General features: G+C 39.6%; 1 protein-coding gene and 1 long non-coding RNA gene across 9 annotated transcripts in view; one reads left to right on the top strand and one right to left on the bottom strand.

Annotated features, from left to right (window-relative positions):
* LOC125611549 overlaps positions 1-805 on the bottom strand; it is a 1,341-nt gene extending 536 nt beyond the window's left edge. The window contains exon 1 of the long non-coding RNA XR_007341761.1: positions 662-805. This is a non-coding gene — a long non-coding RNA (uncharacterized LOC125611549). The remainder of the gene's footprint in view (positions 1-661) is intronic.
* Grb10 (growth factor receptor bound protein 10) overlaps positions 1-22,156 on the top strand; it is a 175,481-nt gene that overhangs the window by 40,527 nt on the left and 112,798 nt on the right. The gene's annotated exons all lie outside the window — the stretch shown is intronic.

Genomic DNA, 22,156 nt, shown 5'->3' with positions numbered 1-22,156 from the left:
CAATTTTTACTTGCTCGGAGGTGAACAACTTCAAACCTTGAGTCAACCATTTTCCCCAGTTTGCCTGAGAAAGTTCTAGGAACAGGCAACTTGAAATAAAAACAAAATAAGTCAAAACAAGAACACATTGTTTTTTGAATTGATCACCCATTCTTTCGCTCTTCCTCAGGGGCGAGCAATTTCACTTACCTCCAAGCTTCAGAAGTTCCCCGTACGAGCCGCCAAATGCCAATGTCTGGCTGGGCACACAATCACGAGCCACCACACAGCTTGTAGATTCAAACAGCAACTCTTTATTCCCGAACTCACACCAGCCGTCTACAAACACGTTCTGGGGAAATCCACGTTCTCTGCCCAAATCCACGTTCTCTGCCCAAATCCACATCCACTGGGCTTCTGTCTCCCAAAAAATACTGTCTGAATCCCGTGAGAACTCAAGGGGAACTCAGGCAGCAGGATGCGCCCTATTCCCAGCAGGAATAATCTTAAACCTTAAACCTAGAACCTAAACCAGGAACGCCGTAAACCCGATTATCTTAAACCGGGAACACCCTAATCCGCCTTGGTCCTTGAGCAAGGTCACCTACATTCAATGTCACTGCAACATGGGGTACGCTGGCAAGGAAATTGTCATACCTACTTGGCTAATGGCTCCCAGCACCTTTTATCCTTTTATTAGGATTTAGAATGCAAATATTCTGTTGTTAGTCCTATATGTGATCATCTTACTCTATCATTGCTCAATTATATTTTTCTTAACAAAGAGTAAGATTTTCTAGCTTTTATGCAAAGTATGACTTTTTTCTCCCTGTAAGTCCTGTAAAGATTTATTTTAAACTTGAAACTTCCTCTTTCAATTGTAATTTTTATATTGAATTTTATTACTTAACCTGCCTGTCAACAATTATGATTTCTAGACTTACTAGTTAGCCAATCATTTTGAGTCCCTATTACTATGTGGATAGGCAGAACATACTATGTATGTTCAAGGTCAGCCTTGGCAAGTTAGCAAGACCCGGGGAGCCAGCACATCATGGTGGGGACTGTGTGGTGGAGTAAAGCTGCTTGCCTCATGATGACTGTGAAGCAAAGAGAGACAGGAAGGACCAGGCTCCCAATATTCCTTCCTCCAGTGAACTCACTTCCTCCCTCTAGGCTCTCTTTCTTAAAAGATGCTACCACCTCTCCATAGTGGTGACTGGGGGTCTAAACCTTTACCACATGGGGCTTTGGAGGACATTCTAGATCCAAACTGAGGCATGGCTTTTGCCCTAAACAATGAGTTAGAACTGTACATGTTGAAGGGGTCAGGTGGACAGGCATGTGACTATCACCTGAATGTCCAAGGAGTAGGCAGCAGCATTTGAGGGGGACAGAGGAAAATGTATAAAACATCCATTCTGGAGAGTACAAAGATTTCCCAAGGAAACAGTAGAATTTCCTGGCAGTATTGAATATGTATTTTGAATTTGTGGTCAAAGAAAAATCAAAAGCATCTCTTTAGCACATCTGTAGGAGTTCTTTAGTCTCATGCAGCTACTGAGGTACAGAGATTCTATAAGCTGATGAATAGTGTTTTCCTGAAAGAGCAAGTTAGAGGAAGAGATGGGCATGAGAGCCATGTTGTTTGCTGGGAATGATTCTGCAGTAGGCTGTGGATCCTGAGCCAGGTAAGAGAGGAGTTAGGACTGAGGAGTGAAGAGGAGTAGAAATGACAGAGCCAGTGAATCCTCCTCTCATGCTAGATGTGGCCTGGGTGGGAGGAAAGCAGTTCATGAGTTTAGAGCCATGGGCAAGGATAGTGGGTAGGAGTCGGGGGTCCTTGGGTAGAATTGGTAACCCTGGCTTATCGACAAACCCAAACCCCACCCTGACCCTATTTAAAATTGTGGATTACAACCCATCAAATCATGTTTCAAAATCAAGTTAGTAGGTTATAAAAAGCATTTTAATCAGCAAAATTGAAGAGGGTGGATCACATAGAAACTTTGCATGCATTGGATGCCAAAGGTGATGAGCTTTTGTCCCAGGAGATGAACAGGTGAGCCTGGATTGGTCATGATAGTGTCAATTTGGTCATCTGTTGGCATCATGTTGATTTTTCTAGTAGATGATGTCAGTTTGGGGGAGGGGGTACTGAAGATTGAACTCGGTGGCACTTGACCACTGAACTACATCCCCAGCCCCATTTTTTTTTTTTTTTTTTTGTATTTTATTTAGAGACGGGGTCTCACTGAGTTGCTTAGCACCTTACTTTTGTTGAGGATGACTTTGAACTTGCAATCCTCCTGCTTCAGCCTCCCAAGCTGCTGGGATTACAGGCGTAATTACACAGTAAGACAAACTTGGCAGTAAGCTTCTTTAACCCAGCAATGACCATTATCTGAATAGGAGGATGAGCATTCTACGTTCAAATCTACCATAAATGTAATTTTCAGGACATGTGAAATCAACACAGTAAGACAAACTTGGCAGTAAGCTTCTTTAACTTAGCAATGATGTTAACTTGACCATTATCTGAATAGGAGGATGAGCATTCTACATTCAAATCTACCATAAATGTAATTTTCAGGTTGTTGTGATATCAAGAACCTAAGAATGTCATCTGTAGTCTGTCAAAGACTCCAGGGTTCTCTTCCGAGCACCCAGCATACTTTTCAGAAAACATTATTGGGTGTAATATTTTTCAAATTTATTACAGTTGTAGAATTTTAATTTAACCAGCACACATTGCTCTTAAAATGGAAAACAACCAACAAAACATAGCGTCAAAAGAACAAAGGCATGTTCACATTCGGTTGGTGGATCCCAAAGTATAAATATTGACATTGTTAAGAAAAATGTTGACTTCAGTGTCAGCCAACTTTTGACTTTGCCTGAAATATTTTTTAACTATAGTGTAATAAAGAAGTACAAACTTTATAATGAATGTTATTTAAATTTTTATGATAAGGTCAAAACTCAATTAAGATGAACAGGCTTCTATACATTATTTATAATGGTAGTCTCGCAAAGGAGGGCTTAACCTTCAATAGTGAAAGGACATGTGAAATCAACACAGTAAGACAAACTTGGCAGTAAGCTTCTTTAACCAAAGACAGACAGTAAGGATACAGTAATGGCAAATTTTCGTAGTCATTCTATAATTGTTAATGATTAAACTTTTTGTTATGGATATAAAGCTGCTATGTATTACTGGCTTATAAAATTGTTCTTTAATATCTATGAATGTGGTGAACATAATTTTGATAACTCAGCTGATGATTTAGAACTTAAAATTTTTAAGGTAGCGCAATAGTTAGGTGCGGTGGCGCACGCTTGTAATCTCAGAGACTCTGGAGGCTGAGGCAAGAGGATCACTAATTCTGAGACCAGCCGGGACAATTTAGCAACTTTTTTTTGTCTCAAAAAATAAAAAGGCTGGAGATGTAACTCAATGGTAGTGCATTCCTGAGTTTAATCCCCAGTAGTGGAGGAAAAAATAGCACAGTAGATCATCAGGTATATATAATTGTAGGGTACTTAGAAATGAGGGTTTTGAGCTGGTTTGGTACAGGTTGGGTAACCCTTATCCAAAATGTTTGAAAACAGAAGTGTTTCAGAGTTTGGAATATTTCTATGGACTTTCTATATTGAATACCCCTAATCTAAAAATCCCAAACCTAAAATGCTCCAAAATTCAAAACTCTTTGAGCATGTACAAGCGCTCCAAAAATTTTGAATTTCAGACCATTTTGAATTTCAGACTTTCAAATATGGAATGCTCAATCTGTGTAGGTTTTCTAGTCTTCGTAAAAGCACCGATAATGACAGAACTTTTAATCTTTGTTGGGTATGGGTGGCAGAATAATTTTGTAGATGGATTGCATCTGACGTTGTGGATGCCTGGTGTACATAGAGTTACAGAACTGGAAAAATGCATCAAAAACTGTAAACAAATTCCAAGTGACAAATATAATCAGAAAACATGATAGTGTTATTTCTTTTAAAAAGCTTGAATTTATACAAAAGTGCTGTTTAGAATCAGTACTTTATATATTTCCAAGCTTTGTTTTCTTAAGACATTCTGCTAAATTTCTTGGTTGTATCAGAAATTCAGTGGAAATTATTAATTTTATTAAAGGTTGCTCACAAATTTTCAATTTTTTGATAATTTTTTGGGGGGATAAACTATACAAAACATAAAAGTTGATGTTTTTTACTACTTTTAAGTGTACAATTTAGTGAAATTGGTATATTCACAGTTGTACAACAATCATTTTTGTATAACAATCATTTCCATTTCTAGAACTTTTTCATCATCCTAAAGAGCAACTGTGTACTCATTAAACAATTTTCTCTTCCCCCAAATACCTTGTGAATTCTACTCTACTTTTTGTCTATAATTTTTTTTTTATGATACTAGGGATTGAACTAAGGGTACTCAACCACTGAGCCACATCCCCAGCCATATTTTGTATTTTATTTAGAGACAGAGTCTCACTGAGTTGCTTAGCATCTTGCTTTTTCTGAGGCTGGCTTTGAACTGGTGATCCTCCTGCCTCAGCCTTCTAAGCTGCTGGGATTACAGGCATTCAGCACTACACCTGGCTATCTATAAATTTGTGTATGATAACTATCTCATATGAGTGAGATTATGTTATTTATCATGTGACTGATTTATTTTGCTTATCATACATAATGCCTTAAAATGTCAGCTATGTTGTAATGTAAAAATTCATAACTTTTTAAGGGTGAGTATCATTCCATTGTAAGTATATTTTACGTTAATTTATTGATGATCAGTGGGGTTGCTTTTGCCTTTTGATTGTTGAGAATAGTGCTATGTGAACATGGTGAAACAAGTGTTTTGAGTCTCTGCTTTCAGTTCTTTTGGGTTTTATTTCTAGTAGTTGAATTGTTGGATCCTTTGTTAGTTAATTCAGTTTTCAAAGAAATCATTGTAATGTTTTCGATAGGAACTGTATCTTTTTACAGGGACTCTGATTTCTCTACATCCCTGTCAACACTTGTTAGTTTCTGTTAGATACATATTTTAGTCCTCCTGAGTGTGAACTGATATCTTATTGTGGTTTTGATTTGCATTTTTCTAGTGCCTTTGAGCATCTTTTTCATGCACTTATTGGCCATTTGTTTATCTTCATTGGAGAAATATCTATTCAAGCTTTTTGCCTATTTTTGAATTGGTTTATTTGGAATTCTTTATATATTCTAGATATTAGTCCCTTATCAGAGAAAGGATTTGCCAATATTTTGTCCCATTCTGTGGCTTATCCTTTCAATCATTTTTTTCTTTCCACATTTTTCATTGGTACATTATAGTTGTATGTGATAATAGGATTTCTTGTTACATATTCATATAAGGTATACAATAAAACAATATAATTTGGCCAGTATTATTCCCTGACACCTCTCCACTCCCTCCTCTTTTTTATAAAATATTTTTTTAGATGTTGATGGACCTTTATTTTATTCATGTATTTATATATGGTGCTGAGAAACGAACCCAGGGCCTCACACATGCTAGGCAAGTGCTCTAGCACCGAGCCACAACTCCAGGCCATCCACTCCCTCCCTTCTTTCCACCTACTGTTCTTTCAATCTCCTGATAATTTTTTTATGTACAAAAGTTTTTATGGTAAAGTGCAATTTATCAATTTTTTTGTTGCATTTTTCCCCATTGCTTTCTTCTATGAGTTTTATTGTTTTAGTGCTTAGATTTAGGTCTTTCATCTACCCTGAGTTAATTTGTTTATATTGTAAGGTTAGGATTAATTTTATTCTTTTATGTTGATATCCAGTTTAACCAGAACCATTTATTGAGAAGACTGTCCTTTCCTCAGTGAATAGTCTTGGCATGCTGTTGAAATTCTATTGATATATGCAAGGATTTATTTTGGGGCAAATTCTATTGATATATGCAAGGATTTATTCCACTAGCCTCTATCTGTCCTCATGCCAGCATTATGTTGTTTTAACTGCTGAGCTTTGTGGTAAGTTTTAAAATCAGAAAGTGAGTGCTCCAACTTAGTTGTACTTTTTCAAGATTATTTGGGCAATTTTGGGTCCCTCAAGAATCTCTATATATTTTAGAATATTTTTTTTCTATTTCTGCAAAAAATGTCAATGGGATTTTGATGAGAGTGCATTGACTTTGTAGATGGGTTTAACAATATCAGGTTTTGAATCTATGAACATGGGGTGTCTTTTCGTTTATTTATGTTTTCATATTGTAGCAGCATTTTATAATACTTAGTATATAAGTTTTTAATAATATTTAGTATGCAGATTCTTAAATTTGTTCCTAAATATTTTATTATTCTGATGTTGTTGTAAATAAATTGTTTATTATTCTTAGGATTATCCTTAATTTAAAAACACAACCGATTTTTGTGTGTAGCTTTTGTGTCCTGTACTCTTGCTGAATTTATTAGTTCTAATATTTTTTTTGTGTGTGATATCTTTAGCATTTTCTACATATAAAGTCATTTCATCTGTGAACAGAGACAATTTTTATTCCAATTTTGGTGTTTTTATTTTCTTATGTAATTGCTTTATCTTGTATCATCTTAAATGGAAGTGGGCATCCTTGCTTTATCCCTGATCTTATGGGAAACCTTTCCATCTTTCACCATTGAATATTATGCTATCTTTAGGTTTAATACATTTTATTAAAGACCAGAGATAGTACTACTTTCTTACTGTATCTTATAGTAGTTTACTTGTCCTGAAGGAGAATTCAGTAGGGATTGTGGAACACACATTTTCCTGGCTGAAATGCAGTTTTATTTGGCAGATACTTTCAAAGGTGTTTTTAAATGTTAGTTTTGAGACTTATGCACATTAAGTTTGATACAACAGGAAAATAAACATAAATCTATAACTCTTGGATATCCTGAACATAGCTAAGCATTTCAGAGGGTAGACAAATTAGGGTAAATAAGTGTATATGGATTGAGCCTAGGGAGACTGGAAATAACAGCAGCAGGAAGTCATTTGTGTGGGGCATGGGGCAGCCTGATGGGATGAGCAACAGGGACTGCTCTTCTGGGGCTAGGAAGAACTGTTATCTGATGCAGCCTATAACAGAGTCTTATCTTGATTACTACTGTTATTTTTTAAGCTATTTTTGTCAGTAGAATTAATATCCCTTATTGTACGCAATAGCAGGTACTGTGTCCTGCAGGAGAGTGTGTTGAATCAGTATGGTTTGATGTCCATTGAGAATTATGGTTTATTCTTGGCTGTGGCTGGTGTAGTCAGCATTCACACAGGTGAAACTCAGTTTTTCTGGCCGCAACAACACCCAGCTTCCTTTAGGAGTTCTTTGGAGGCCAAATTCCAAAGTGATAAAGTCTTTAGGATGTTCATGAATGCTCTGGGGGAAAAAGAGCTAAGCAATTTAGGCAAGTACTGAGAATGAGTGAGTTTAATTTAGTGGATTCGATGTCACCTTCATCCTCTGGCTGTCCTTCTCCCACAAAGACTGAAGCTACTCAGATATCTTCTCAAGGTTCTATACATGTTGACAACCATCTCCTCCTGAAGGAAGAAGCTGGCATCCCCGTGAGCAGGCCTCTTAACCAGACCCACATGTGTCTTCCAAGAGTAACCCACTCAGACAAGCCACACTTGAGCCAGTTATAAGCCCTGACTTGTTTCTCGTCTATGGCTTCTCACAGTTTGTCTTTATTCCACGTTCTGTGGTGCAGTAAATGTAATTTGAAGAAGGCAGAAGGAACTGGGCTTTAGCTGGCTGCCTAGATTCCTTTTAGCACCATCAGTACTACCAGGTATAGATGAGCATATACATCAGATTCTGGCAAGATGGTGCTGGTTGAGGGCCAGAAAGAAAAGGTAGCCATCAGCCTTGGACCATTTCCCTTACTAGGACATCACCAAGGAAATGCCTGAGTAGGGGCGGGTGGCTGGCCTCACGGTGCAGAAAAACTTGGCACGTGTTACATCCTTCTTCCTTCTGTTGCTCTGAGTTGTAAGAAGATAATACAATTATTCCCATTTGACAACAGCATCCTCTTCTGAAAGAGTTTCATTGTCACACAAACTTGTCTTCTGATAGCTGAGATGAGTATTTGGGAGGAAGAAGGAATTTTCACCTCCTGGCCTCTTAAATTCTGCATGGCAACTTGGAAGGATGATGGTGAATATTAACAGAATACCCGTGATGGGTATCAGCTGCAGGTAAAGAATGAGAATGGAAAAGGAGCAACTGGTTTCTTTATGGGCAACTTCTTGTCCTGATTGTTACCTGCCATTTACAGAAAGAATCCTTTCCACAGTCTGCCTTCTTTTCCTGGTGGCCTCAGATGAAGTTTTGTGGGAGGACAAGTTCATTTCTGTTCCTTCAGTTTCTCTAGCTCTTCTTCATGGGCTGCTAGAAAAATTCTATCTGTAGGTTTCTTCACTTTCTGGAAGGGATTTGATTTTGAACTTTTACTTTGAGGTATTAAGGATACATTTTTAAAAGATAGTCTTTGTCTTCTGATATTTGATGAGTAAAATCTTGGTTTATTCTTATCAATACTTCTATTGAAGGAAGCACTTGGGACATTTCTCTCCAGGACTCTATCCATCCAGCTGGAAGAGTTCTGAGTTTCGAAGTCCTTCCATATGTTCTAGCTTTGATCAGATTTTTGAATTTGTGTTTTTTTCCTTCTGTAGTCTGTGAAGTCTCTTTTTTAGTTTTAAAGATGAGAATTTGCCTACAGTGTTTTGGCTACAAAGGGAAGTCTCTTTCATTTTTTTGATCTCCAAGTGGAACAAACCTTCAGAGAAAGGCTGAAGATGAGGAAAACCATTGATTCTAACCATTGAATGTGACACAAAACCAAAATTGCTTACACACTGAAGGAGACAAAATCTGTAGCACACGTTGGGTAGTGACCTCTGCATCTCTTTAGGCTGTGACTCTAGGAAAGGCAGATAATCGTTTCTTCATTCTTTTAGAAGCCGTGGTGGATTTAAGGTCCGTGCTACATCCACCAGTCACAGGCCTGATCTCGTGTAGCCACGAAGCATTGGCTCCTCTGGGACCAGGCTGCACTTCTTGCCCCAGCCTGATGCCCTGCCTTTCATACCTTCAGTCCCAGGAGAAAGGGATCATTGAATTTAGAGGATAGCATCCCAAGAGGAAGTCTGTCTGAAAGTTAATTTAGAGAAACTGGGTCATTGTGGGCAGTGTGCAGGATAGACTGGAAGGGCTAAGTCATGGCGTTGGGAAGGGTCATGGCACCGAGCTGCTCTGACTTCTCCCTTACCTCCCGCTGGCATTTCCACTTCCTGCTGGTACATACAGAACGGGCAGAAGCATAAACTCAAGTCAGGACCTTATTTCATAGAATTGTTGGGTGTTGGTCATCCCTGCTTCTGTGCCCAAGACCTCTCCCCAGGAGCCAGGACACTAACTGAAGCACCAGTGGGCATTCCCCAGACTCCTCTGTCATCCTTTGAGGAAATGCTCAGTGCTTTTCAGTGGCTTTTTGAAGGCACTGTCTTACTCTTATAAAAATCCAGCACAAGACTTGGCAGCATTTATTCTGTGTTCCTGGAAAATTAGATGACAGTTCCAGAATTTCTCAGAAGACGGGATGATTTACAGTGGGTTCTAGTCTTGAGCAATCTGCAATTACAGCAATTAGAGAAATCTCCAGGGTTTTATAGAGAAAAATTTCTTCTTAAAATCTTCAACATACAAATAATTTTCTAATTCTAGCTGTGTTCACTAATAGTTGTGGCTTGGATCGGATATATGATTTAGTCAGTGAGTCACTGATAATATGATTTTTTTTACAAAAATACATGCAGAAGCACCAAAATTATTTTGCACCATTAATTATTCTGCTTTCTGCTTTAGGATGGAGGTGGTGGATTGGAGTGGTGAGGCAGGGGTCTGGCAGGTAGAGAGTGACTGGCTTCACTTATAAAACCTAGGCTGTTACTTAAAATAGTGATACTTTATAGTTCTTTTATGTTGGAGAAATCATGCTACTTTCTAGCACCTCAGCTGGTAAAAACGGATTGATGCTGTCCTGGCTGTTGATGGGAATAGAGGATATGCATGGAAATTACCCAGCTTTGGGTTCATCACATTTCAGATGTTTGTCAAGGATGATGATTTTTAAATTTTAATTCTTGGGACATTGACTGAGCACAAACCAGATCATCAGGCACACTTTTGGGGCTAGGGAGCCATTTTGGAGCTCAACAGACGTATCCATGGATCCTGGAATAGGAGGTAGACATGGAATGATTGGTAAATGAGATCTTCATGAATAATAATAATAAAAACAATTCTGAAGCAAACGAAATAGGACAATAAGTGTAGAGGTGGCTGCCTTGGCTAGAAGGTGAAGTAGATCAAGAAATAGTCTGTAGTTCATTGTTGGTAGTTATGGAATCTCTGAACCCTGTTCTGTCAGAATCGGACTGACCTATCCAGAACTCTGCTTTCCATCCCTTCTGCCTTGGCCACATATGAGATTTATGGAGATCACCATTGACCCCAGTGTGTCTGTGTTTGTCTGTTTTTATTATTGTGACCCTGCATTTGTTTTGCATCCAAAATATTCTTAATCTTCAAATACATCTACCTTCCAGGGTCTTGAAGAAGGGAATATGCACCAGTGGCAGGAGTTATGGTAAATGAAAGCAACATATATCATCTTTCAGCAAAATACAGTGAAATGTACCAAGTACACCTACCTGCACACATTATAAAACTATTATGCTTTAGAAATGAATCATTTGAATTTAAATTTTAAGTTATTAAACTTCCTTTATTATTGAATTTCCATAAGCAGTATTTTAATTTTCATTTTTTTCTTGATTCCTAAATTAAAAACTTACCTGACTGTGTTAGAAACGAACTGCCTTATAAGTCCCTGCTCTCCTCTCCAGAGCTGTGGCTTGCTGGTGACTTGGACAACAGCACCAGTGCTCATGAATTCCCTGCTGCCCCCAGGTTACCAAAAAATGCTTTTTTGGTTCTGGCTCAGTGCTGCACCTCTGAATATTCTCTCCCTGCATAGGAATTAACATAAACTACAGCCCATGGCCCAATCCCAGCCCATCACCTGCTTTTGTACATAAAGTTTTATTGGAACACAGACAAGTTCATTTATTTATTTCCCTGACTGCTTTCTGGCTGTCTCATCAGAGTTGAGTAGTTTTTGGTCCTTTACAAGGACCACATCTACTTCAGGAACTTTGTTTATAATAACTTCTTCTCTTATAGTTGAGATGAGGGGATGCAAAGATCACTAAAAGCATTTTTTATATATTTGACTGTGCCAGCTGATAGGACACTCACCTCATACAATTTTACAAATTAGATAAAACTGTGGTTCTGAATTTAATAACAGCAGCCATATTATAGAGATGTTTTCGGAGGTGAAACATGCAGTTTATAAATGTGTTGATATTACTATTCAGCTTCATGTGTAGGTACTTTTTAAAAAAATTCTCTATACGCTTCTTCTGTTTACAGTGTCATTTTAACACTGTAAACAAAATTAGAAATCACTTACAAAAAGCCCTTGGCATTGTGCTCAGCACATAAAAAGACCTTCATTAAAAGAGCCTTTATTTTCATCAGTTTCAGAACATGAGCTGGCTATGTGATTTTTTTTTTAAAGAATATGGAATTATTTTTTAAGAATATAGAATTTTTAAGTGATTTTTATAATGTAACATCTGAGATATGATCTTTCCAAGTCTTTGAGATAACAGTGGAATAGTCACTTAAAAAAACAGATGTTATTTGGTTTGGGGAAACACTTCTTTAGTTTTGGATTCCAAGGTAGCTAATGATTGTGAAAAAATATTGCGTGCTTTTTATACTTTCGGTAACTTAAGCAATCAGTTTAAACTCCCATTTGTTAAATGTTCTGACTGACTTTGGCTAATTTGTTTAGTTCCTCACCATTTCATGGATACAGCTGGTAGGCAAGTTGGGGTACAGGATGAACAGGATCCACACGTACCTCCAGAGGACTCCCAGGCCCAATGGGAGGTAGACAGGTGCAAAAACTATCCAGGTCAGCGTAGCTTGGGATGTCGTCAGTGGTGTGCTTTGTGAGGTCAAGTAGCGGGGAGTGGGATTAATTGTCCATCTCATGTCATTCCATATTCAGCAGCCCACAAGCTGTCCACTCATTGGGTGTGAGGCGGCATGGGGAAAAGATGAAGAGCTTTCTGTACACATATTTTGTCTTTACGTGTTCCACCATCCCTGTGAAGCAGATAGCTTCATGATAACCATCTTAGAAATGAGAAAATGGAGGCACTTACTATGTGCTGGCCCTCTTGCCAAGGGCTTGACTTGTATTTTTCTACTTAAACCTTCTACCAACACTCTGAGATGGGGACCTTCAGGTTTTTTCCCTTTCAAATGAGAGTACCAAGGCAGAAAACGGCCATCTCACCTCCCGAGTAACACAGGAAGGCTTGTGTCTGAGGGGTGTGTTGTTTAATGTTGGTGAGACTGAGCAGATGATGAAGAGCTCATTCTCCTCAGAGTTACTGTAAAAAACATTTAATTTAGATCCTGTAATTTTTCTCTTATTGAATTTCTTTGTTCCTAAAATGACATAAGTCAATTTTAATGACAGCTTTTCAGCCTAAATAAGAAAAAGATTACAATTTATAATCAATTTCTAAATGTGTACTGACCATAAGGTGTTTACATTTCAAAATTAGTAAGAAGGGGAGGCATGCCTTAGAACCAATAAATTATAACAAGTAAATAAAGATACATAAATATAAATGTGTACATTTTCTTATATATGTGCATGTGTATATATATAGAGACCTGCAATATTCTGTAATGCTTTTCTTTTTAATGCATAAATTTCATCTTCTATAGTAGTGACATCCCCTTAAGTGTGAACCAAAGTCTTAAGACTTCTTCTGAGTACAAACAGTATTATTTTGTGCCCAATACCTTGGCAGTACTCTGTATGTGTTCTTTGTTTTTTGTTTTTTGTTTTTTTTTCCCCTAAGAAACCAAGGCTTGCAGATGTTGTTCTTAGTAGAAGGTCACACTGTTTGTATATGATAAAGCAAGGATTAAAGTAGTGTTCCTTGTTGGAAGCCCATGTCCTGACCACTGTACAGTCCATGTCTCTGTGGCATTGCATGTATGTCTGGACGGGTGTGTGCAGGTTGACTGATGTTTGAGGGGTGGAAGTCATTTCTCTTTAGTAGGAATTCATAGGCAGTAGAGGAACAGAGATCATTATCAGTCTATGAATTTGTCTTACCTTCAAGAGAGATACATACACCTAATTCTAGACACCTATATTCCACTTCTGTTTTCTTCCTGCTTGTCAGGGACAATAAGTCCCCACAGAGATATCCATATTCTTTTAATTTTCCGTCCTACGAAGGTCAGATCACCTTTTGATAATCACCTTTTCCTTTCCCATATGCCCATGGGTCATTGGGGATCCACTTATCAAGTGCCTTTTTTCTTTGTGCTCATGAGATCAGAAGGTTGCCTCTTCAGTTGTATGATCTCAGAGTTTACATGCACCTACAAAAACCAAAAGTCACCTGCTGGTAGGCAAGGCCAAGTCCTGAGAGACAGGCAGGAGGCGGGCAGCAGATATAAGCATGACTTCTCTTGCATGGCTACTTCTCTACTACAGACAAAGGTGTTGCAGGTTCTTGGAGTTGGAAAGGCATCTTGGTATAACTATCTGCCCTCTGAGTCCTAGATTCAACTATTTTCCTTGCACGGAGTCATTTTATAGTAATTGGTTTGTTGAATTTAATAACATAAAATTGGGTGTGTATCTTACCTTTGTTGTTTTATTTTCTTATGTAGTCATCCCCTCTTATCAGCAGAGGATATATTACAAGACCCCCAGTGGATGCCTGAAACCTTGAAGTACTAAACCTAATACATGTTTTTTATTCCTGGTCGTACATACCCTTGAGCTATTTTAACTTGCAAACTAGGCACCGTAGAGATTAACAACAATATCTAATAATAAAATAGAATAATTAAAACAACATATTGTAATAAAAGATATTTAAAGCTTAAGAATTGTTTATTTCTAGAAATTTCCATTTAATATTCTTGGATCTTGACTGCGGCTACCTGAACTGAAGAAAGCAAAACTGCAAATAAGGAGGGACTGCTTTAATTCACTATAGCATGCTTTATGAAATATACATGTTTGATACACTGGACACAGGATAATCAGCAAAACCTCCTTCCCCATGGGTGGTTTGAGAAATGCTGGTCTGGACCAGCTCAGCATATGCCAGTTGTGCTTGTGGCTTTTCTCTTCATGGCAACTTGAGAGACCCAACCTGACTCCTACTGTTCTTTTGCCAATAATCTCTGACCAACTGCTTGCCCCTGCTCTGGGGTCTGAAGGTTGATGAGTTTTAAGTAGTGAATTTCTCTGGGCTCTCAAACAGACTTGTCTTCTGCCTGTCTGTCTGTCTGTCTTGAGCAGCTTTCTGGTCCTGACAACCTTGCCAAGAGACCATGCCTGTCATGGATGTTACAGGGCTTGGTGAGAGTGAGCTAGTTCCAGAGCCAAGCAGTCCTGGGTTGTCTAAACCTTATGCTGCCACTGGGTACCTGAGTCCAACAGTTGTATTCTCACTTTCATGAAATGGGAGACTCAAGGGCCAAATGAGTGGAAACTTGGGACTTCCCATTTGACTAGGGCCACTATGGGATGGTATGTGAGACGCTCGAGAAGTCAACTTATATCTTTGCTCCTGGAATATAAGGAACTGTTTCATGAAGATGCTCCCCTTCTCTGCCCCAAAGCTCTGGTTCAGTAGGCACTGGGGTCTGTCCAAGGAGTTTATCATATGCAGTAGTCCCTCCCCATCTATGGGAGACATATTCACAGACCCCCCATTAGATGCCTGAAATTATATACAGATAGCACTAAACCCTCTCTATATACTATTTTTTTCTTCTATATGCATTCATGGTAAAGGTTTACCTTTTCACTTAAAGGAAAAACCCTATGGGCCTCTCTTTGGCATATCCAAATCTCCAGCATGACATTCTTGTGCTTTGGGGCCATTTTTAAATAAAATGGGTATTACTTGAACACAAGTACTGTGATACCACAGCAATCTGATGAAGAAAGCGACCAAGTATCCTAACAGGTAGGTAGCTTATACAATGAGGATATGTTGAACAAAGGGAAGATGTATATCCAGGTCATGACTGAGCGGGACAGTGTGAGATTTCATCATGCAACTCAGGACAGTGCTCACTTTAAAACTGTAAATTGTTTATTTCTGGAACTTTATTTAATATTTTTGAATCACAGTTGATCATAAGAAATGCGTTTGTAGGTAGGGGGTTCTTACTGTAATTTCAGACCAGCTGAAATCCAGCTAGTTTTGAGATGAGAGTAAACTACATTATAACATTTTGTTGTTGTTCTTTGGACAATGTAGAAATGGTTGTCATTTTCCATCATGAAGCTTTGAAGCCGTTGATCCTTGTACAATCTGTCTGCTGTGTTCTTGCAGATGGAAACATACTTTATTTGCCTTTAAATTCTTAGAGCAGGTGAAATTTTCTGTTTGGGCTGACATGCAGGGTTGCAGGTGCCTTAAACCAATCTACATTTGTTGTCTGGTGTCTCTGTCATCTTACCTCCTGAAGCACCAGGCAAGTAGCTTTGGGGCCTTTAAGAGGCCCTTCGTATCTTTCTCTTAGGGAGCTGCTTCAGATCTTGGATAGACCCTTACTGGAAGCCTACAGTCATGACCATAAGTATATGGTCCATTCTTCAGGGTGTCCTGTTTGGGAAGGGTAGGGAGCCATGGTGTGACTAGGTAGTGGGTAGGTTCACCTGGTGAAGAAGTAGCCTTGGACTGCTGGGATCACTGGGGCCCCTGTGGGCAATCTGGCCAGAGGAATGTGGTGGGGTTGCCCTCAGGGGAGTGGAATCTGGACAGGAGGGCCTGGGCCAGCCGTCTCACCCTGCATCCATGTTCTATCCCTGCCCGCCATCAGCCCAGGTTCTCCCTTGCTACGGCAGTGCTGACCACTGTATCCTGGCCTTCTTCCAACCTTTCTCCACATTCTCTCTTCTATTGCTTTGCACAGCCCTTTCCTCTGCCTTTTCCCTGGTCTCCATTATCTCCACTGAGCTGACCCATCCCTAAAGTAAAGTCCTGCTGCTGCCTCCACTTGAGTTTCTCTTCATGCTGCCATCTTTTCTATCTTTTGGCCATCGCAGATGTACTACCTAAGGACAGCAAATTCTGTTCACCACCTTGCTTGGCCCCTCCCTGGTGAAGCGCTGGGGTATAGATGGCCCCATGTGGGACTATACCCTGCCCAGGTCAGAATGCTGAGGCCTTATGTTGTGGGGATTGAAAGACAAAGGCTGGTAGGGTAGAGGATTGGGCCATCCCAGTGGGAAAGTGGCAGTGGGATCTGGGCTTTTCACTTGTCTTCCTTATGGGCTGTACCATGTAGGGGAATATGGTGGGGCTGCCCTTAAGGGGAGTGGAATATGGACAGGAGAAAATGGACAAGTGTAGCCCTTGCAGTGGTGGGTCTGAGGCTCTGGCTACTTGGAAAGCTTTGATCCCTTCTGTGTCTTCCTAGGGTATTCTTTTGAGGGTGAAGTAGGGAAGAGGATGTGCACTGCATTGTGGGTGGCTCAGCATGGCTGATACCTGCTCAGGAAGGTGGGTATTGGTTTTTGAATGAGGCTGAAGCCTGCTCAGCACACAGTCCTATAACCGTTTCCAAGAAAGTTTAAAATATATTCATGGCTGGGTACCTTTACCGTGTTATAATTACTTAAATGTGGCAAATAATACCCATGGTATTCATGCTAACTGTTTATGAAACTTCAGTGAAGCAGGATATTTCTTTCCTTTTTGGCACCTGGATGAAGAGGGTGTTTATTATGACAATTTCACTCGCTGAATTTAGATGCTGTAAAACTTCTGTGTTCACTCAGTTGCAGAAGAGAAAAACTATTGGATACTTACCGTTAGCTGTTTGAATGGCCACAGAGAAAAATGGTATAAGCAGTAATTATACTGATTGATGAAAATTCAGGTAATTGCAGCTATTTCTTTAAAAAATGATGTATTAGGTGGGACAGAGGAACTTTAAAATTGCTCCTTGTATTAAAGCATACAGAGTAATTTAAACATGAGTTTCTTTATTTCACTTCCTATTTAAGTGTTTGGTCTTTAAAGTATCAACTATGTTTAAATTTTATTTTTATGTTCTTTTACCATATTGACTCATCCTGGATTTTGTAATGGCATGAACAAATTCTTTTATTGTCACTATTCTTTTCTTCCTAGGTAAGTAATGCCTTTTTTTTTTTTTTTTCCTGGCCTCTTTGCCTGAGGCATGCTGTGTCCCCTACTCCATACCTCACATGGCACATGCGGTATTTAGCTTTCTCACCTGCTCTTGCTGCCTCCAGTTATAATCCCCTGAATCTCAGCAGAAAGAGGGCCATTTATACTTCACAATCATATCTTTGTCACACAGGAAGCAGCTCGCTTTGTCAGTTTCCCCTGAATGTATTAAATAGTCCTATATGTTTGAGGCTTATCCCCATCCCGAGAAAGTGGTTACATTACAGGGGTTTCTTCTCTTCCTCTTTCCTTACTCTCTCTCTCCTACTCCTTCTTTTTCATATTTTGTTAACCAAGAAGAAACAAGAAGTATTTGAAGTTACTATGATATGAAAATTGACATTATTTTTGATTTCTGTGAGATTTATCTATAATTAATTGTCTAAGGAAAAGGTAAATATTTAGCTTATGTTCAGTTTTTCCTATTTCTGAATTTTCTGTAACTCAGCCATGTTTCCTAGTGTTTCTGAAAAAGTGGTGGGAAGCCCCACATTTCTCTTTCTGAAGATGAACTTCTGCCTGCAGCTGTGCTCGGGGGTTCTCTGGGCTTCTGGGGGAGGCATTAACATCCTGGGACAGTTGTCACTTCTGCCTTGGGCAGCTGGGGTGCTGAAAGGAGAAGGATGAGTTCCCATCAGCTATTTCTAGGTGCCTGAGGATCTGCTTAAGATACTGGAACTGGGATTTGACCACTTGGTAGGAGTGCTTAAAATATATGTATAAGAGGAGCCAGGCTTGATGGTGCACCTAATCCCAGAGACTCAGGAGGCTAAGGCATGAGGATGGCAAACTCCAGGCAGACCTCAGCAACTTAGCAAAATCCTGTCTCAAAATAAAAAATAAAATGGACTGGGGATATACATGACAGGAAAGTGTCTTTGAGTTCTTCCCCAGTACTAAATAAATAAATATTTGCAGAGAGATGATAGATAAATGAGGGGGGTGAGGTGAGAGGGAGAGAGAGAAAGTGTGTGTGTGTGTGTGTGTGTGTGTGTGTGTGTAGAAAGAGGTATGGAGAGACAGAGCAAATACAGGAAAAACCAATTTTCCATTATTGGTGGCAAATTCCAAAGTGTGATGGAAATCTAAGGAGGTAGTAGAGAGATTTTTCTCATGGGTAAAGTGACATTTACTTAACTGTAGGGACGATTAAGATTTAGATGAAGCCTTATAGATCTCTTAGCATGGCTGTAGCACACCTGACCCTTGGAGACCCATGACTCTAGCCTTCCTCCATAGTGCCCCCCTCTTGCCCACCTTTGCGAGGCTGCTCCTTCTGTTCCCTTTAAATTTCAGCCTCCTGCCTTGTTCTTCTCTTCAGCCTCCTTTTATTCCTTAGCAATGTTCTCTTAAATTTATAAATAAATAAATTGAATAGCATGTTTATTGCTATTTGTTTTCTCCAGATAAATTATAAACTCCATGAGGGCAGGATCTTTGCATTAGTCACTAATGTGCCAGGCATAGACTAATAGGTACTTATAAATATTTGTTGAATGGATGAGTCGCTTTGCACAACAACTATATAGATACTCTTCAGCTTACAATGGGGTAAAGCCCATTGTAAGTGGAAAATACTACCATAAGCTGAACATTCATTTAATCATCTAATTTATTGGCCATCCTAGCTTTACAACCCAGTATGCCTCACAGTGTCAGTTTCCCCTAGAGATTCAGGGCTGCAGCTTTCTGCCGCTAACCTGCATTAGGAGAGAGGATTGTATCATGTTTATCATTAGCTGGAAAAAGATCCAAATCAAAATTCAGGGTATGGATTATATCAAATGTGTATTGCTCTGGTATCCTTGTAATGTTAAAAAAAAAATCTTCAGTCAAACAGGCATGTCGGGGTAATTTGTGTTCTCTGCTTAGGTGACTCTAAAGTCATACACTTCACGTCTACAGAGCTCTGTGTTTGGGTCCCCCATGGCTGTGTCATCCTTAGGGAGAAATTTGTTCTACAATTGTGAGCCCCTTCACATTCCTTAGTGAAGCTGTCATCCCTGAGACCAGTGAACAACAATTTGTACTTTTGATGGTTGGAATTTCATTATGGTCAATGTGTATGTTGAGTTTCTTGTGAACCAGATCTTAATGTTTTTGAAACCCTCTTTTTAATGTGCAAACTGATTTGGAGTGATTTTTATTAATCTCCGTTTTTTTTCAAAGACTGAGATATGAGGTGTAGAATAAGGATATAAGATGAAGGCTTGTTGGTCTCTGGGTTCCATGCTATCTAGCTTTCCAGGGAGTAGGATTCTGGCAGAGCAGTCACTTCTTGGCTACCTCAGTCAGTGGTGTTCAGGCCAAGACAGTACAACCTGAGCCCAAAGTTCTTTAGTGGCTATGAGAATAGCGCATGGGTGGATGGTAAAATAATGAGGATTTGGTGACCAGCTAGAACATGGATAAGGAAGAGTTTGGGCTTCACTATGATTTCCAGCCTGGGTCACTAACTGAAGGTACTGGCATTCAGTAACCTGGTTCTCGGGAGCAGGTTCATGTCACCATTTTAGAAGAGAGGTGTGTCAGCTCAGATTCCCTTTCCTATTCCCCAACTAGACGCTTCCCTTAATTCCTCTCTCTGTGTTAATTCACCCTTGTCCTGGTCACCCAGGTTTTCAACTTTTGAAAAGCTGGGATTCCCCTGCCAACTTCTCTTCTATATCCATTGTATTTTCTCCATTGCTTCCTTATGAACATGGTTCCATGTGTCTCTGGTTCCTGTCTTGGAAACCCATATCTTGTCTCATATCCCAGCATTTAGTCTCCTGGGCTTGAATCATTTGGACAGAGCTCTTGGTCTCATTCCTTCTCCAGGCTCCTGGAGCTCCTGGGCTCCCCAGAGTGGCGGAGGAGTCATCACCCTGGGAATCAAGATCGTGTCAGCCCTGTTCCCAGTTGCTCCATCTTGAGCAGTTTGGAGAAGCATTGTGTTCTCATCGTTTCCAATTTGAGCAGCTGGAATAGAGTCAGTTGAAACTCTTGATAACTCTTGTTATCACTCTTCACACATCCCTCCAGGAACTGGTACCAAGGCAAGGTTAACAGATGTGTGTATCAGACTATTGTGTCATATGAATCCAGGGACTTCTTAGCTTATGGACCCCATTCTAGTGAGTGAAACCTTAGATAGAGGTGCTTAAAGCAGTTTTAATTTTAACACCTGATTGAGATATGCTTAAACAGGAAGGTACTCTTCTGAGACCCACTGAAAATGAATAAGACTTATAACTCATGGGTTGGATGTGAGGTGTCCCCCTCAAAGCTCACATGTGAGACAATAATAGAAAGTTCAGAGGAGAAATGATTGGGTGAAATAATCTCCTGATAAGGATTAACTGAGTGGTAACTAAAGTGGTCGGGTGTGGCTGGAGGAGGTTGGAATTGGAAGCATGGCTTTGGAGTATATATTTGTATCTGGCAAGTGTAGATCTCTCTCTCTCTCTTTGCTTCCTGATCATCATATGAGCAGCTTCCCTCAACTGTCGTATTCTTTTGCTGCGATATTCTGCCTCACTTCGAGCCCCAAGGAATAGAGCCAGCCTTCTATGGAATAAGATCTCTGAAACCATGAACCCTCAAATAAATTTTTCCTCCTCTACAATTGTTCTGGTGGGTCATTTTAGTCATAGCAGCAAAAAACCTGACTAAAACAACTAACTAGGGAGAAAAATATTTGGGCAAAGAAACCTTTTGTAACTTTAGTGATAGAAAAAGGGCTTGTAGTAGGTGTAGATTATCTCTGTCTTGTGTGTGTTTTCTGTACTGCTTGTCCACATGTACAGTGTTGTATGTTATCTCTGTGTGGGTATACATACACATACTCCCATACTCCTTCATCTTCTCTTGCTAGCGTTATTCCATTTGGTGACACTATTAGAAGCACACAGCCTGGCAGCTGGCTTCCTGTAATGGAGGCCAGCTGGCTCTACCTCCCTTGCTGTCTGTTGAAGCTGGAGTGGCCCTATGAATAGCCAGGCTGTTGCCATTTATAACTGCTATTCAAGGATGGAAGAGAATGTACACCTCTGATTAAAAAAGAACAGTGAAGACCCTCCATTTTTCTCCACTGGATTCTCCTTCCATCTCTAGCCCATATTAGGATGTGACAAAGTGGAAGACTGTCTCCTTGGGGATGGAGAAGACAACTAGCATATGTTTTGTGACAGGACTTTGGACTTTTTATATCCCGTCTCACTTACTGCCCAGCATACCCTTTGAAATAGGGAATATTATCAGTATCATTAATATCCAGATTTGCCTGTGATGAAACTGAGGTACATCGACTTGTGTTGACTTATCTAGCTACGCCAAATATCTACAAAGTAGAAGACACCAGCTTCCACATCAATGCTCTCTGGCCCCAAACCTGAGTTCCTTTCCTGCACCCCCCTCACATGGAGTAATTTGAGGGAATTGGTCATTATCTTTTCTATCTTTGTTTATCCTCTGTGTACCATTCTGGATAGTTCTGTTGCTTCCTAGACCGTATCATCCTTCAATGTCAAGGAGCCTCCAGGAAGTGTCCTTGGACCATTGGTCTTCAGGGAGGGAGAATAGAGAAGAAAGGTGGTTCTAATCTTTGGTTTATCTCATCCAAAATATTTTTCATTTCACATGATTTTTTAATCTCCAGTGGCTTGGTTTATTCATTTTATATCTTCCCTTTCTCTCCTTATCAGGCTCATGGTTCCTTTTACCTCCGTGAACATATGAAATGTGCTTCTTATCATTCTTTTACCCTATTGTCTTCTGT

This window comes from Marmota marmota, unplaced genomic scaffold, assembly GCF_001458135.2.
Source record: "Marmota marmota marmota unplaced genomic scaffold, marMar, whole genome shotgun sequence".
NCBI lineage: Eukaryota > Metazoa > Chordata > Mammalia > Rodentia > Sciuridae > Marmota > Marmota marmota.
This window is presented reverse-complemented; position numbering and strand designations above follow the sequence as displayed.